Below are 14,689 nucleotides of genomic sequence, written 5' to 3' on the forward strand. Positions count from 1 at the left end.
CCACTGTTAAGAGATAAAAATGATAATCAATCATTATTTTCATTGGTATAATGTATTACTACTATATGTAGTACTGAACTGCCCTTACTTGGTATCTTAATGACATAAACTTTTGCTCGTATAAAGTTGGAAACTTCAATGGGAAAATGAGTTTTTTTCCTCTTAAAAGATGTCACAATAATAAATTGTTTCAGAGAAGATAGGAAAGTAAGAATATTTGCCACTTCAACTTTCTTAAATTCTCAAAAGTAAGCATTATCTTTCTTGGCCCATACAGAAACCACTGACCATTACAAATTTTAAATCCTCTCATTTTGCTAAGCTCCAGCATCTCCCTATCACTGTGTGTTTTAAAAATAACAGCTGCTCTCTTTTGTAGTTTGTGGTTAATAGTGTAGCCCTTGGTTATCAGGAAATGAGGACAACATCTATCAAATTAAGGACTACCTGCTAATAAAAATATCACATAAATACTCTTAAACAACCATGGAAATGTTTATAAAAAATGTCTACCATGTAGTATATCCATTTATCTCTCACTTGTTATCTTTTTAAAGGCAATATTTAAGAAATGAACATTTTAACAATAGTGAAATGAACTAAGATAAGAAAAAACTCACAAAATAAATAAAATCCACTTGATGTGTTATAAAAATAAGGTTCCTGCTCTCTCCAGATTGTCTACTTTATTACAACTTACTAAAAATTTTAAGTATTGGATCACTGGGAAAGCCATGATGCATTTTTGAATAAAAAAAATTTAAATATACATTATGACTTCCTCAATGACCTAATATATCCTTGAAAGAGAGGGAAAAAAAGAGAGTAATAAAGGAAAATTTTTCTTCTTCCCCCAAGATTACATCTCAAGAAAGGAGTTACCACACAGTCAAATCTTTATCTATGTCTCTCTATTACTTTATGATGTTTTGTTTTGCAAAGTTTTGTTTGGAGGAAACACATTAGGCTGTAACAGTCTCATAGTTATTAGTTTTAAATGATTATTGGTGTAATCTAATAAAATCTGTTTCTGAAAGCAAAAATTCAGTACAGGCTGCCACCATGGTGCAGTGACAAGGTGCTACTCAAGATTTCACGTGACAACTTTGGTTCTGATTCCTGGCCTGAACACACCTGGTACATGTGCAAGTACCCAAGATCCAGCCGACTGAAAGACCGGAAGAAGAGGAATGCAGTGTAACTAGCCTGTGAAGGGTGTTCATCTGTCTGTCTGTCTCTCTCTAACTCTCACATGTCATGCACCTGCTCTTATGAATAAAGAAAGAAAAATTTAATTATGAAAACATTACATATAGTAGATTTAGCAATTATTTTTTACAACTGCAAATGTCATGCAAAAGTCTATTAAAAATAACTTTTAAAAGCACTATGTTTGATGATTACATGCTAGAGATCAGCATTACTGACCTAGAGCACTAATTTTTTAAGATTACTATCTCTAGGAGCTGGCAGATGGCAAGACAGTTAAGGCGTTGGATGACCACATGAACTGATCATGGTTTGAGTCTCGGACCTGGAGGCTTGCTTTCTCACTCTCTCTCTGTCTCTCCCTGGTCAAACTGAAAAATAATAATAATAAATAAAGTAAATAATTCTTTTAAAAAATAGGTAACTGTCTCCCTATTCTGCAAATGGTTCATATAGTTTGGCATACAGTCTACAGTGACAGAATCATGTAGATATTAAAAATATATTGAGTCTCAAAAAATTTAGACAGAAATGTGTACTGGAAAATTGGTTGAGATGTTTCAGAATAGGATGTTTAGTTATGACAAAGACACTGGTGCCAAGTCACATGGGAAGAATGTGAATAAAATCAATAAATGGGAAAATGGGAAAAGGTAATATTTCTAAATTAATATTTTATGTAATATATGTTAAGTATATAAGTGGGATTAAATTAATACATTAAAAATAGGAGTAGATATGGGACTATCTTATCTACATATCTAAAGGTTTTATATATTCCAAACTTTTCACTGGGAAAATGGGCAAACATTCATATCTTGGGATCATCCTGTATTCAAACATGTATATATTTTTCCTTGCTGTTAAAAAAAAAAAAAAAAGAATCCTTGCTTAACTTTCCTATGAACTCCCAAATAAGTCAAAAGTTTATTTCAAACTTCTTTTAGGATTCAATTTCTAACTTAATCCCTACCATGTAATTCATTTAATTGACATGTCACCTTTACTTTATAAGGTTCAAGGTAAATAAATCATTTTAATCTTATCCTCTAAAGGCAAACATTTTCCAATCATTGTATTAATTAAACTTTTAAAGTACACAGTCTTAAAACCAAACCAAGCAAATGGTCAAGTGCCTTCAGATAAGGTAATTCAACAGTTTCCACAGAACAGAAATTACTATTATAATTTCCTTACTGACAAAAGGAGACATGATGAACCGCTTTCAGAGTAGTAATACATTTTAGGCAGAAATATTTGGCCTCTGAATCACCTTTACTTGTTTATTTGCTTTTTAATTCAGTCAAGAATTTAAATACAAAATTATATTGTTTTAAGGCAATTAACAAGCAAAGGTCTAACCTATTTATTTTTATACTGAATAAACATAGACCCATCCTCTTATAATATGCAAAAGCAAATTTCTCAAAATTTCAGCATTTTAATTGTTCAGCAAGTCAATTATTTGAGCGAGTTTACTTTCTTGAGATATACATAACATAATTAATTTAAAAAACTACACCATCAATGGATCTAGTCATAATTATGTACACAATTAGGCATAAATGTCAGAGTTCCATGAAACCTATATTAATTGGCACAGAGTCTAAATAATGTCAACTCATATTTCCTTAAGTAATACATAATAATCCCTCCTATCTTTATGAGTTCCTAGATCTTTATAAATTCTTATATATGAGCAATGACAGTGGAAATAACCCTTAGAGATTGTGGTAGCATCTTCTAAAAGTTCATGGAAAAATGAATATTATGAAAAAACTGTGCACGGATTACTATGTTTTGTTTTGTACCAAAATAAACTCATACTAACTTGTTATAACATATCTGAACAGGATCTAGTCTGAAGCTCTAAGAAATCAGTTTGAAAAGAGTCCCTGTCAGAGCAACATGAACTCTACTAATACTGAAACAAGAACGGCCGTCAAATTTATGGTGAAACTTACCTGAAAGAATAGTAAAATCATTGATACTTTATAAAAATATTATTGGGACAATGCCCTTAAGAAATCAGCAGTTTACAAATAGATAATACATTTTAAGAAGAGACAAGATAATGTTGGAGATGAGGCCAACAACCGCAGACTAGCCACACCAACTTGTAAAAAAATATATTATCATATTTGTGCCCTAACTGAAGAGGACTAATGATTCACAGCAGAAGCTATGGCCAACATCACAGATATCTCAATTGGTTCAGCTTACACAATTTTGGATGAAAACTGAAGTTAAGCAAACTTCCTGCTCAATGGGAGCCAAATCTATTGGGCCCAGATGCGGAAAAAAGCAGATCTTTCAATGGAAATTTTAAACAAGAGGGATCATGATCTTAAAGCATTCCTTCAAAGAATTGTAGCAGGAAATGACAGACAGCTTTACCAGTACAATCCTGATGATAATGCACAATCAAATCGATGGCTACCAAGGGAAGAAAGTGGTCTAGTCAAGGCAAAGAAGGAAGTGGTCTAGTCAGGGCAAAGTGGGCTGGTCAAGAACAAAAATCATGGGGAACCAGCAGTTAGCATAATGGCTCTGTCGCTGGACTCCCATGTAGTCGACTGTGGTTTGAGTCCTGGACCCAGTGGCTTAAAACTCACGCCAGGCATGTGTGTGTGTGTGCCCAAGGTCCCGAGAGGAGAATGGAGGAGAAGGGATTGTGGCGTGGCCATCCCCCCCGGGGAGTGATTTCTCACTTTCTGTCTCTCTGCCTCTCTCTGTCTGGCAAGCGCACGTGCCCTATAGCAAAAACCTCTCCAAAAAAAGAAAAAGAACCAAAATCATGGCAACAGGTTTTTTGGGATGCTCAAGGCATTTTCTTACCGACTTTCTCAAAGACCAAATAACAACAATATCTTCTTTTTATCAGAGTGTCTTGAGAAACTTAGCCAAAATTTTAGCAGAAAAACACCTGAGAAAGCGTCACAAAAACTCCGAGTCCTCCATGATGACAATTCTTAACTCATTTCTATCATCAAATGAGGGCAATTTTGCAAGTTTTAAAGGAAAATCATTAGGCCTCCATTTTATAGTCCTGATTTGGCTCCCTCTGACTTATTTTTGTTTCCTAATCTAAAAAAAAAAAAAAAAACAAAAACAAAAAACTTTAAAGGCTTCTGTAAAGTTTATATTTTCTATTTTATCTTTTGATTTCATTTTCCCTCAAACTTTTTGAAGTCCCCAAATACATCTAAATAAAGGAATTACAAACACAAATGCCTACTCACCCAGGAAGCTAACAGCTGAGAAGCCGGCTGCAGAGCTACTAGGCTGAGTGAGAGAAAGCCTCCCTAATCCAAAGAGAACCTTTTTCATCTTGTCATATCTTCAGATATTTTTAAGAAAATGAAAAAATCTGGGACCAGCAGTTGGCGTAATGGCTATGTCGCTGGACTCCCATATAGTCGATCGCAGTTCAAGTCCTGGAACCAGTGGCTTAAACTCATGCTGGGTGCGTGTGTGTGCATGCCCAAGATCCCGAGAGAATGGAGGAGAAGGGATTGTGGCATGGCTATGCCCTCTCGGGGGTAATTTTTTGCTTTCTGTCTCTGACTTTCTGCGAACACACACTCCCTATAGCAAAACCTCTCAAAAAAATAGAAAATAAAAAATTATGTATTTTTACATACTATCTCCTAATTTTGTAAATGTTGGCAACTAATTCTATTTTCAAAATATAATAAAAGACAAAACATTTCTGAAAACCAGATCTTGTCCATGGGCTACAAATTTTTAAATTCTGCCTGATGCTAAAGATACTCCTAATGATTGCTCAGTCCTTGACAGCTCTACCAATAAAAGTCAAAGGGCTTACTCCCAAGAACAAAGGAAGATAAAGAAAGCATGACCCCAATTTTAAAAATGCCTAAGGCTCACTGTTCATTCATAGAATGCATCATATGGACAAGGCAACATATGATTTCAGAAAGTCTGCATAGATTTTGCCTAATTTGAAAACAACTTATCCTTTAATTGTAGCTGCCAGCTATAAAAATAATATCACAATAATATTTTACCCTGCTAATCACAGTAAGTGAAGTACAATATTTTAAAAGAAAAACAATCAGAATGTACCAGATTCCCACTGAAAACTGAGCATGGGTACTCATTTATTTTCTTCTTACTTTTCGTATCTTTGTTTTCTCTTCCTCCCACCCTCCTGTCCTTCCTTTCTTTCTTTCTCATCCTATCGCTCTCTTTTTTTCTTTCCTCCTTTTTCCTTCCTATGTATTTATTTATTTATTTTCAGTTTTCGCCATATTGTACATGCACTTGCTGGAGAGAAACAGAGGGAGAGAGAAAGTGAAAATCTTTCCCCCAGAGAGGATGGCCACGCTGCTCTCCTCCCCTCCATTCTTCTCTCGGGATTTTGAGCATTCATGCACATGTGCCTGGTGTGTATTTCAAGCCACTAAGTCTGGAACTTGAACCATGGTCTGCCATGTAGAATTCAGCTCTTTTTTTTTTCTTTTGGAGAGGTTTATGCTATAGGGCACATGCACTTGCCAGAAAGACAGAGAGAGACAGAGAGACAGAAAGCGAGAAATCACCCCCCCAGGGGTGATGGCCACACTGCAATCCATTCTCCTCCTTCCTCCTCTCAGGATCTTGGGCACACACGCACACGCGTGAGTTTAAGCCACCAGATCCGGGACTCAAACCGCGGTCAACTGCATGGGAGTCCAGCGACATAGCTATTACGCTAACTGCTGGTCCCTAGAATTCAGCTCTTTAACCACCATGCCACCTGCTGGCCCTTCTTCATTTCCTTAAAGTAAGTTGAAAGTAATCACAATTGTTGAAACATAGACCTCATGGCAGTGCCTGGTTTTGTATTTTGGCTTTTTCACCCTGTGATAAGAAACATCATTAGTCTATCTTAAACGAACCAAGACCAAAGACAACACCTTGCCTCTGAAGGTCATCTTATTTCTGCAATATTCAGCGGTAAACAGAAATTCTGAAAAAAGTTAAGGGTATAATGTAGCGGTGCCTCTGATTGTGAAGCCAATGTTTAAATTGACATCAGAAAATATTCTGGGTAAAGTCAGCTTGGATACTTATTAAAGAGACATTAAAAACACAACTGCTTGGGACCAGCAGATGATGTAATGGTTACATTGCAAGACTCCCACTTAGTCAACCCTGGTTCAAGTCTCAGACTCGGCAGCTTAAAACTCACACCAGGTGTATGTGCATTGTGCCCCAAATCCTGAGAGACGAATGAAGGAGAAGGGATTGCAGCATGTCCATCTCCTCTAGGGGGTGATTTCTTGCTTTCTGTCTCTGTCTCTCTACAGCAAGAGCATATGCCCTATTACAAAAATTAAAAAAAAAAAAAAAAAAAAAAAAAACACTGCTTCCCAGGCTTTAAATCAGAGCTGCATTTAATTCACAAAGAACTTGATTCTACTTTGGCCAATATCCTAAAGTTGAGTACTAGACTGGTAAATGCCTGGGAAGAAATGATGTTTCTCAGCTTCAAATACAAGTTTCTAGACAGGTCTTTGCTTGAAGAACTGTCAAGGAAGGGGAAGTTGAAACACTTCTATGCAACCACTGGAGAAGGGTCCAAGTCCTGAGGCCTTCCAGGACTTCTGGATTTCTAGAAGTTCCAAATTGAAACTTCTGGTTCAAATCTGAAGTCCATCCAGGTTTTTGAGGAACTCATATTCCAAGAAAATCGTTTACTGTTTGTTTCTGTTTGTGTCATATGGCATGTGCACTAGCTGGACAGTGAAAGGGAAAGTGAAAACTCACCCGGCAGGGGGATGGCCATGCCGCAATCCCTTCTTTTCTATTCCCCTGGGATTTTAGGCATGTATGCACGTGGATGTCACATGAGTTTCAGGGATTACAGTTAACTCCAAAGAAGGTGGGGCCTTTGTAGCCCTGTACTGGAATCCCAGGGATGCCTGAAATCTCACCACATTCACAGATGTTGATGTCTGTTCTAAACCAAGGTACCTATCACTATTAGCTCTTCAGATGCTCATGATTGCTGGCTATGGCTGGTCGTTCACAGAAAAGAAAGTTACACTTCTACCCAGGGATTTATTTGCAGTATAATTAAAAGATATTTGATCCAAAAAATGTTATTATATTTGAAGCAATTTTACAGTACATCTAGGAAGTCAAGCCTTCATTTTAAATACTGCAAATCCCTGATATCATTTATATATTTTAAATTGTTATAAGGACATTTTCAATATCCTCGCAAAGAAAAATAAATATACATATTGTCTTATGTTCCTGTGTTGTGGCATTCATTCTTTTTATTGTAATTTCTTTTTTAATTATTAATTTTATTTATTATTGTTATTTTTTAATATGACCAGAGAGAGAGGGGGAAAGTGAGAAAGCAAGCTGCCAGGTCTGAGACTCAAACCGCGGTCAGGCATGTGGGAGTCCAGCACCCTAATCGCCACGCCACCTAACGACCATGTTAATTTCTTTATTGCAATTTTGCACATGCAATAAAAGTTAAATGCTCAAAAATATACTCCATGATTAAGTACTCCAAGATATAGTTTCTGAAAAGGATTCATGAGCAAAAGGAGGGGCACTGACTGACACAAATGCCTGCCAATCATGGCAAGGTGGTAGAGCATAGGTGGAAAGAACAACAAACTGGGATTTCTACAGACTAGGTTCTAAATAGCTGAGTGACTTGGAAGCTGCCTGTTAACATGGGGAGGATTACCTACAAATTGGTCTTTAGGTACCTTCCAGGCTTCCTAGCTAGTAGCATCGTAAAGAGTATTACTGCTAGGATTTTTTAAACAATTGTCTTTCTCAGAATACTTGTTTCTGCTCTTGACTTTAGCAATAACTTAAGACTTTCCTAAGAGATCTTTCATTACTACAAGAATAACATTAGCTTATATAATGGCAGTAGCTACAGTAGTTGTAATGATGCTCTCCCAAGTTTATCAATACCACTAAAAATCGATAATATTTCCAGAACTATGATCCTAGTGCTTCAATGCAGAGAGTTGCTTTTGTGAAATAGCCCCTGGGGTTTGTCCAAAGTTATAATGGATGAAAAGCAATGAATTGGGTAAAAGGCTTTGTACTGAGAAATTTCCAGAGTATCTGGCCTATGGATTTTTCTTTCAGCCATTAAGATGCTTATGCAAATGTAAATGGATTAGCATGAATGAGTGCTAATGGATTCCTTAATAAGATAACACTCTAGTATTCCCAGAACCTTTGCTGGAAACTCTGGGTAGAACGATAAAACAAGCCAAATAAAAATTTTTTAAAAAAGGATGACAGAATTTTTCTGTGACTCCTTCAGACCTCAGGAAGTACTCTAGAAGTGATTATACAAAGGTAAAAAGACTTAAGTTTGTTTTTGGCACCTTTGGAGAAAAGTTGCTAATCAAACTCATACTTTTAAATTGAAGACAAACCTTTGAGCATAGAGAAGAGATATTCTTCAATACAAAGACTGCCTTCGATTTACAAACCTCCACCTCAAGTCTCCTGCTTCTCTATCCTATGCACCGAAACCATGGAACCTGATTTTAAAGACTGATTTTTTTTCTAATGTCAGAAAAATCAGAAAATTTGTTCAAGGTCAAATATTCAAATATAGATAAATATTTAGGAATATACAAAATGTTTTGGGGTTGCTGACTCTAGCCTCATAAGCAGAATAAATAACCCACACCCTGAAAACTAGTTTTGCTTTTTTTTTTTCCTCTTTCTCTGTATAACTCAACCTCAAGTTCTCAGGCCTAAATATTTCCCAAATACTTTTCAATAAAGTTCCTTCAGAAAAAAAGGAAAGCCTTTATCATAAGTGCAATAATTTTCACATAAACCTTTTCAAACCATATTGGTATTTCAGGTAACATCAAGACTTTTCATTTACATGGTAGCTGAGGCTCTGGCTAAAACTGGACACATCATTGTTATTTAATTTCCACAACAATTACATAATATATACCAGTATCCCCACTTTACTGAAAAAGCTGCAACTCAGAAAAATTGGTATTATAAATCTATTAAAAGAAGTTGGGGACCAGCAGATGGTATAATGGTTATGTCGCTGGACTCCCATGCACTCAACCACGGTATGAGTCCGGGATCTGGAGGTGTGCATGTGTGCCCAAGATCCCAAGAGGAGATTGGAAGAGCAGGGACTGCAGCATGACAATCTCTCTGGGGGATGATTTCTTCCTTTCTCTCTCTGTCTCTCTGGTGAGCACACACATCCTATAGCAAAACTCGCTGGGAAAAAATAAAGAATCTGGGGCCGGCAGGTGGTTTGGTGGTTAAGACGCTGGACTCCCACATGGCTGACCATGCTTTGAGTTCCAGGTCTGGTAGCCTGCTTTCTCTTTTTCCTTTCTCTGTCTTTTCTGGTCACGTTAAACAATATTAACAACAAATGGAATTAAAGAAGCAAATCATTCTTTAAAAAAAAAGGAAGAAGGATCTGAATTCAAACTTACGTCTTTAGGAATCTAAGGACTGTAACCCACTTAAACTACACTGCTCAGTTTGGGGCACATGGTTATTGATAGTTTTAGGGTATTTATCAGAACTAATCAGTTTTGTTACAGATAAGCCCCTCTTTCATTTGCACGTGTGCATACATGTGTGCATATAGCATGTGTACGTATGTGACACATTATCTGAACAGTAAGGGCTCACCCTGATGATTCTATCATATGCCTTATACATCTTTCTGACATGACATATTGAAAGAGTTGATCAATTTCCCAACAGTTGAATTCATCATTAAAGTAAAATCATTTATAATTTTTTAAAATGGGGGGGGGACCAGCAGTTAGCATAATGGCTATGTCACTGGACTCCCACATAGTCGACAGTGGGAGAGGTTTTTGCTATAGGGGACCGGCACTCGCCAGAGACAGAAAGCGAGAAATCACCCCGGGGAGGGGAGGTGGCCACGCCTCAATCCCTTCTCCTCCATTCTCCTCTCGGGATCCTGGGCACGCATGCACACACACCCGGCGTGAGTTTAAGCCACCAGGTCCAGGACTCGAACCACTGCTGGTTCCAATTTTTAAAATTTGTATTCATATATTTATTAATCAACTAGTATAAGCCAGAAAGTATGGTAGCCCCTAGAAATACAAAACTGAATAAAACTAGCTTGAAAATATTCCATCAATATATTTGCTTCAGATGATTTAATTGTTTGCTACACATAGATGGGCCTGTATATTTGCTTATGATTCAAAACACATTTCTATTTGATGATAAAATATAATTCCTTTAATATAGTCCTATTTTGTCAGTTTATTAGCAATTCATTCTAATCATCTGTACTACATATATATAGTAATCATATTTATTTTCATGAATCTTCCCCATTCTGCTATTTTCCTTGAGGCAAAAAAAATCACTTTATCCCCCCAAAAAAGTATCATCTTCATGGACTCCCATCTGACTAATGAAAGATATGAATCACACAATAGAGCTTGTGCAAGACACTATAATAAATTCTGTAAATAGAGTTTCTTTAGAACAGGTAACTAACAAGAAATAAAATAAGGTGTGCACACTCACACAACATGGCAATAGCTTGAGAACGTCAGGCATTGCAATAAATTCATATATGAAATTGGCAATTTAGATCTTGACCTATGGTAATTCCATATGATTCAACCTAATATTTCACTGCTCTCTCTGAATTAAGCTACACATTAACACTAAAAAAACCCCTAATATACACCCAAAGTCTTTCACTGGGCTAAATTCTTTTTTAAATCTAAACAGATCAGCAGATGGCATAATGGTTACATGGCTGGACTTCCATGTAGTCAACTGCGGTTCAAGTCCTGGACCCAGTGACTTAAAAGTCATGCCTGGGACGTATGCATGTGTGCCCAAGATCCTGAGAGGATAATGGAAGAGAAGAGATTGCAGTGTGGCCATAATCCCTGGGAGGTGATTTCCTGATTTATGTCTCTCTGTCTCTGTAAGCACACGTGCCCAAAACAAAAATTTGTCTAAAAAAATATAGCATTAACTTCTCAAACAAGCCAGGATATCATCCTTCCTGGCACTACTGGATATGCCCAGTCACTGAAAATACTTCTGATTTATGCTTTCCTAGTCAATAACTGTAGGTACAAAGTCAATTTATTATATGAAAACCATTTTCTGTTAACACAAACACAGGCAGACATGATTGCAGGAGCCAAAGCTAATATGCTATGTCTATCAGATATAAATCCCACACGATTAAAAACAAACGAAAAAAATAACTATTACCAGAAGAGTTCACTAAATATAATTAAAGAAAATATATTAGAAGTCTGAAAGAGCTGAAGGGCAAAAAAAAAAAAAAAAGACTAAGTCTTTTAGGACTACCACCTAAAGATTTCTTTCTTTAAATCTGTTAAAGAGAATTTGTCTCTGAGTTGAGAACTTGCTTGCAAAGTCTCTGCCTGGAGCAAGATACTCAGAGCCAACTTGTTAACTCCTAATAAAACAGCCCCCAAAGCGAAGTGTACCAGCCGGCATCACGATAATACCGTATGACTGGTTTTCTTAGGTGTATTTTCCCCTTATTATCAACTTCCTTTTTCCATCATATTAAATTCTACAGAAACATATATATATCTACCATAAAGTAGCTCGAATCTAGACACCTCTGTTTCTCTAGCAATAACTGCTCATTGGATCCATTATGTTCCATGGAAAAACTGAACATTATCCATGTCCCCCCCTTAGTGAAATTTTAACCCTCTGCATCAGAATTCTATTGTCCAGTTCTGTTTTCACATAATGCTTTATCACAGTTGAATGGCATTTCAATTATTCCTATAAGTTTCTGAAGAAGTTAAAGCTACTTACATTTAAAAAGCATATATTTTTATTATTAATTTTAATCTGAAACTATAATCTGTAGGATGAGTTCAGCGTAGAAAATAAAATAGAATCACTCTGTAGAAACGTATTCTAACTAAGGAGTATTCTTCGCCATTGGCATTCTGTGTGTATTCATTCTTTAATCCAACACACTGTGCAAAAGTCAATCAAGGAAACAATCAATCCATGATTCATTCTTTTCCACTGACCACTCTTTAATTGTATAGAACTTAAATGTCTCAGGCCATTGTTTTAAGAAAAAATATTCAGTAAACTAGATGGAAAAACCTCAACAGGATATTTCTCTTAGGCTACATAATGGTCCCTAATTTGTACTTAATAAAGGTATTACCACCTCTCTCAGTAGAACTAACTATTGCTAAATCTTTAGTTCAATAACTAATTAACAGGAAAAGAGAATGACCACAACCAATTACTAACTTGCTAAGAACATCTACGATATGAATTTAAACAAGCAAATTTTTTTCCTCTCATTTGATCAGATATCAAAGAAATTTAGTCACAATGCAAAATGTGAGAATAAAATAACTCTAAATGCATATATTCAAATATGTTGATCTAAATTAAATCAAGGGGGCCAGCAGAGGGCGTAGCAGTTACATCACTGGATTCCCACATGGTGGACCTTGATTTAAGTCTCAGACTGATGACTTCAGAATCATGCTGGGTGTATGTATGTGAGTGCCCAGGATCCTACAAGTACAATCAAGAAGGGATTGTGGCATAGCCATCACCCCAGAGTGTGACTTCTCACTTTCCCTCTCACTGTTTGTCTCTCTCCAGTGAGTGCATGCACCCTAAGGAAAAAAATCTCTAAAAATAAATAAATAAAAAATTCTATTCAATTTGGGGACGGCAAGTGGTATGGTGGTTAAGGTGCTAGACTCCTACATGCTCAATCAACCACCAGAATCGGCAGCTTGAAACTCATGCCAGGCACGTGTGTGCATGCCCAAAACCCCAAGAAAAGAATGAAGGAGAAAGGATTGTGGTGTGATCATCCCCACAGAGGATGAGCTCTCATTTTCTCTCTCACTCTCTCTCTTTCTGTCTCTCCAGAAAGTGCATATACCCTATAGCAAAATTCTCTTCGAAAATATAAAAATGAAAAATCCATTTTATCAGACTTTACTTACTAAGTACCTATGATGTTCAAGGACCCACCCTCACATGTTTCTAGGGAGAGTACAAAATGGATGCATCCATGTATCCCACCCTCAACCACCACACCAGAGGGTTTTTCAAGGAGCCAAAAGGCCTAGAAGGGGGATGAGCCAAAAATAAAAATGACTACAGTACACTGAACTTAGAAAGGTGATGGCTTGAAGGCCAAAGTTAGAACTTTGTACTGATCTGTACTCCAGATGACTCAAGATTCATGTCCATTTCTTCGAGAGTTTAAGACTCCAAAATCAGATAACCTCGAATTCTTAGAAAAAATTGAAGGAAGGCCCATCATTAGTCAGGCAAAAAACTAAGCAACTGTCTCCCATGAGGCAATGCGACTTCAGTCCTAGCATTTTATTTATTTATTTATTTTTGGAGAGGTTTTTCCCATATGGCCCGTGCGCTCGCCAGCCAGACAGAGAAAGAGAGAGACAGAAGTCATCCCCCAGCAGGGATGGCCATGCTGCAATCCCTTCTCCTCCAAGCTCCTCTTGGGATCTTGGGCACGCAACGCACATGCGCCCGGAGTGAGTTTTAAGTCACTGGGTCCGACACTCAAACCGTGGTCTACTACATGGGAGTCCAGCGACATAGCCATTAAGCTAACTACTGGTCCCTAGTCCTAGCATTGTACACAGCACTTAGAGTTAACAACTGCAAGCACCTTAAGAGCTTAGAGGTAACTCTTGGCTCTCACCTTTGTAAATAAATAATCTGAGGAAAGATAATAATCTCTATTTAATTAATCAAGAAACCAAGAGCTGGCTCTTTGTTTTAACCTGCACAATCACACCAGTTTTTTTAAATCAACTGAGTATTTTCCAATTTACATACAAAAATACTCATTTCACAGTTCTATAGATTCTTCATTAGGAACATCTACAATATCTGTGTTTCTAGGTTTTTCATTTTGTTCTGGAAAGGACAGAAAGTAATCTATACTATGAGAATGCTAAAGCATACTACAAGGAAAAAGAACTGAGCGGCTCCACTACAAATCCCTAACGACGTCACCCTAGCTCATCTACTATTACTTCACCATTCCCCAGACATGGTCTGTCCAGAACCTACTAAACATGTTCTCCCCAGCAAACCCCCATCCCAACCATTCTCTCCTTCGTCACTAGATAATCATGACCCCTCCACCTCCACACTCAGCACAAGCTGCTTATCTTCACCACTCACTCCACCTGCAAAACCTGCCTCTTCCATATTCCCTTGCCTTTCACCAGGAACTGAAGACATCGCTGTTCCTTTCTTTGCAAGGCAAACCATCATCCATGCCTCAGATCCCAACCCTTCCTAGTTTGGGAACTCTCATTTATCACCTCTCTCCCTTCTCAGAACCCTGAGTCCATCCTTTATCTCCTAAGTATCAATTACTCTTAACTCCAATGATGCAGTTAACGGCTTTGACACTCTT

At 37.2% G+C, this 14,689-nt stretch overlaps 1 protein-coding gene across 1 annotated transcript in view; it reads right to left on the bottom strand.

Moving 5' to 3' along the window:
- SATB2 (SATB homeobox 2) overlaps window positions 1–14,689 on the bottom strand; it is a gene marked incomplete in the record, with an annotated part of 229,944 nt that overhangs the window by 101,645 nt on the left and 113,610 nt on the right.

Source organism: Tupaia chinensis, unplaced genomic scaffold (genome assembly GCF_000334495.1).
Source record: "Tupaia chinensis unplaced genomic scaffold, TupChi_1.0 Scaffold000361_2, whole genome shotgun sequence".
NCBI classification, from domain to species: domain Eukaryota; kingdom Metazoa; phylum Chordata; class Mammalia; order Scandentia; family Tupaiidae; genus Tupaia; species Tupaia belangeri.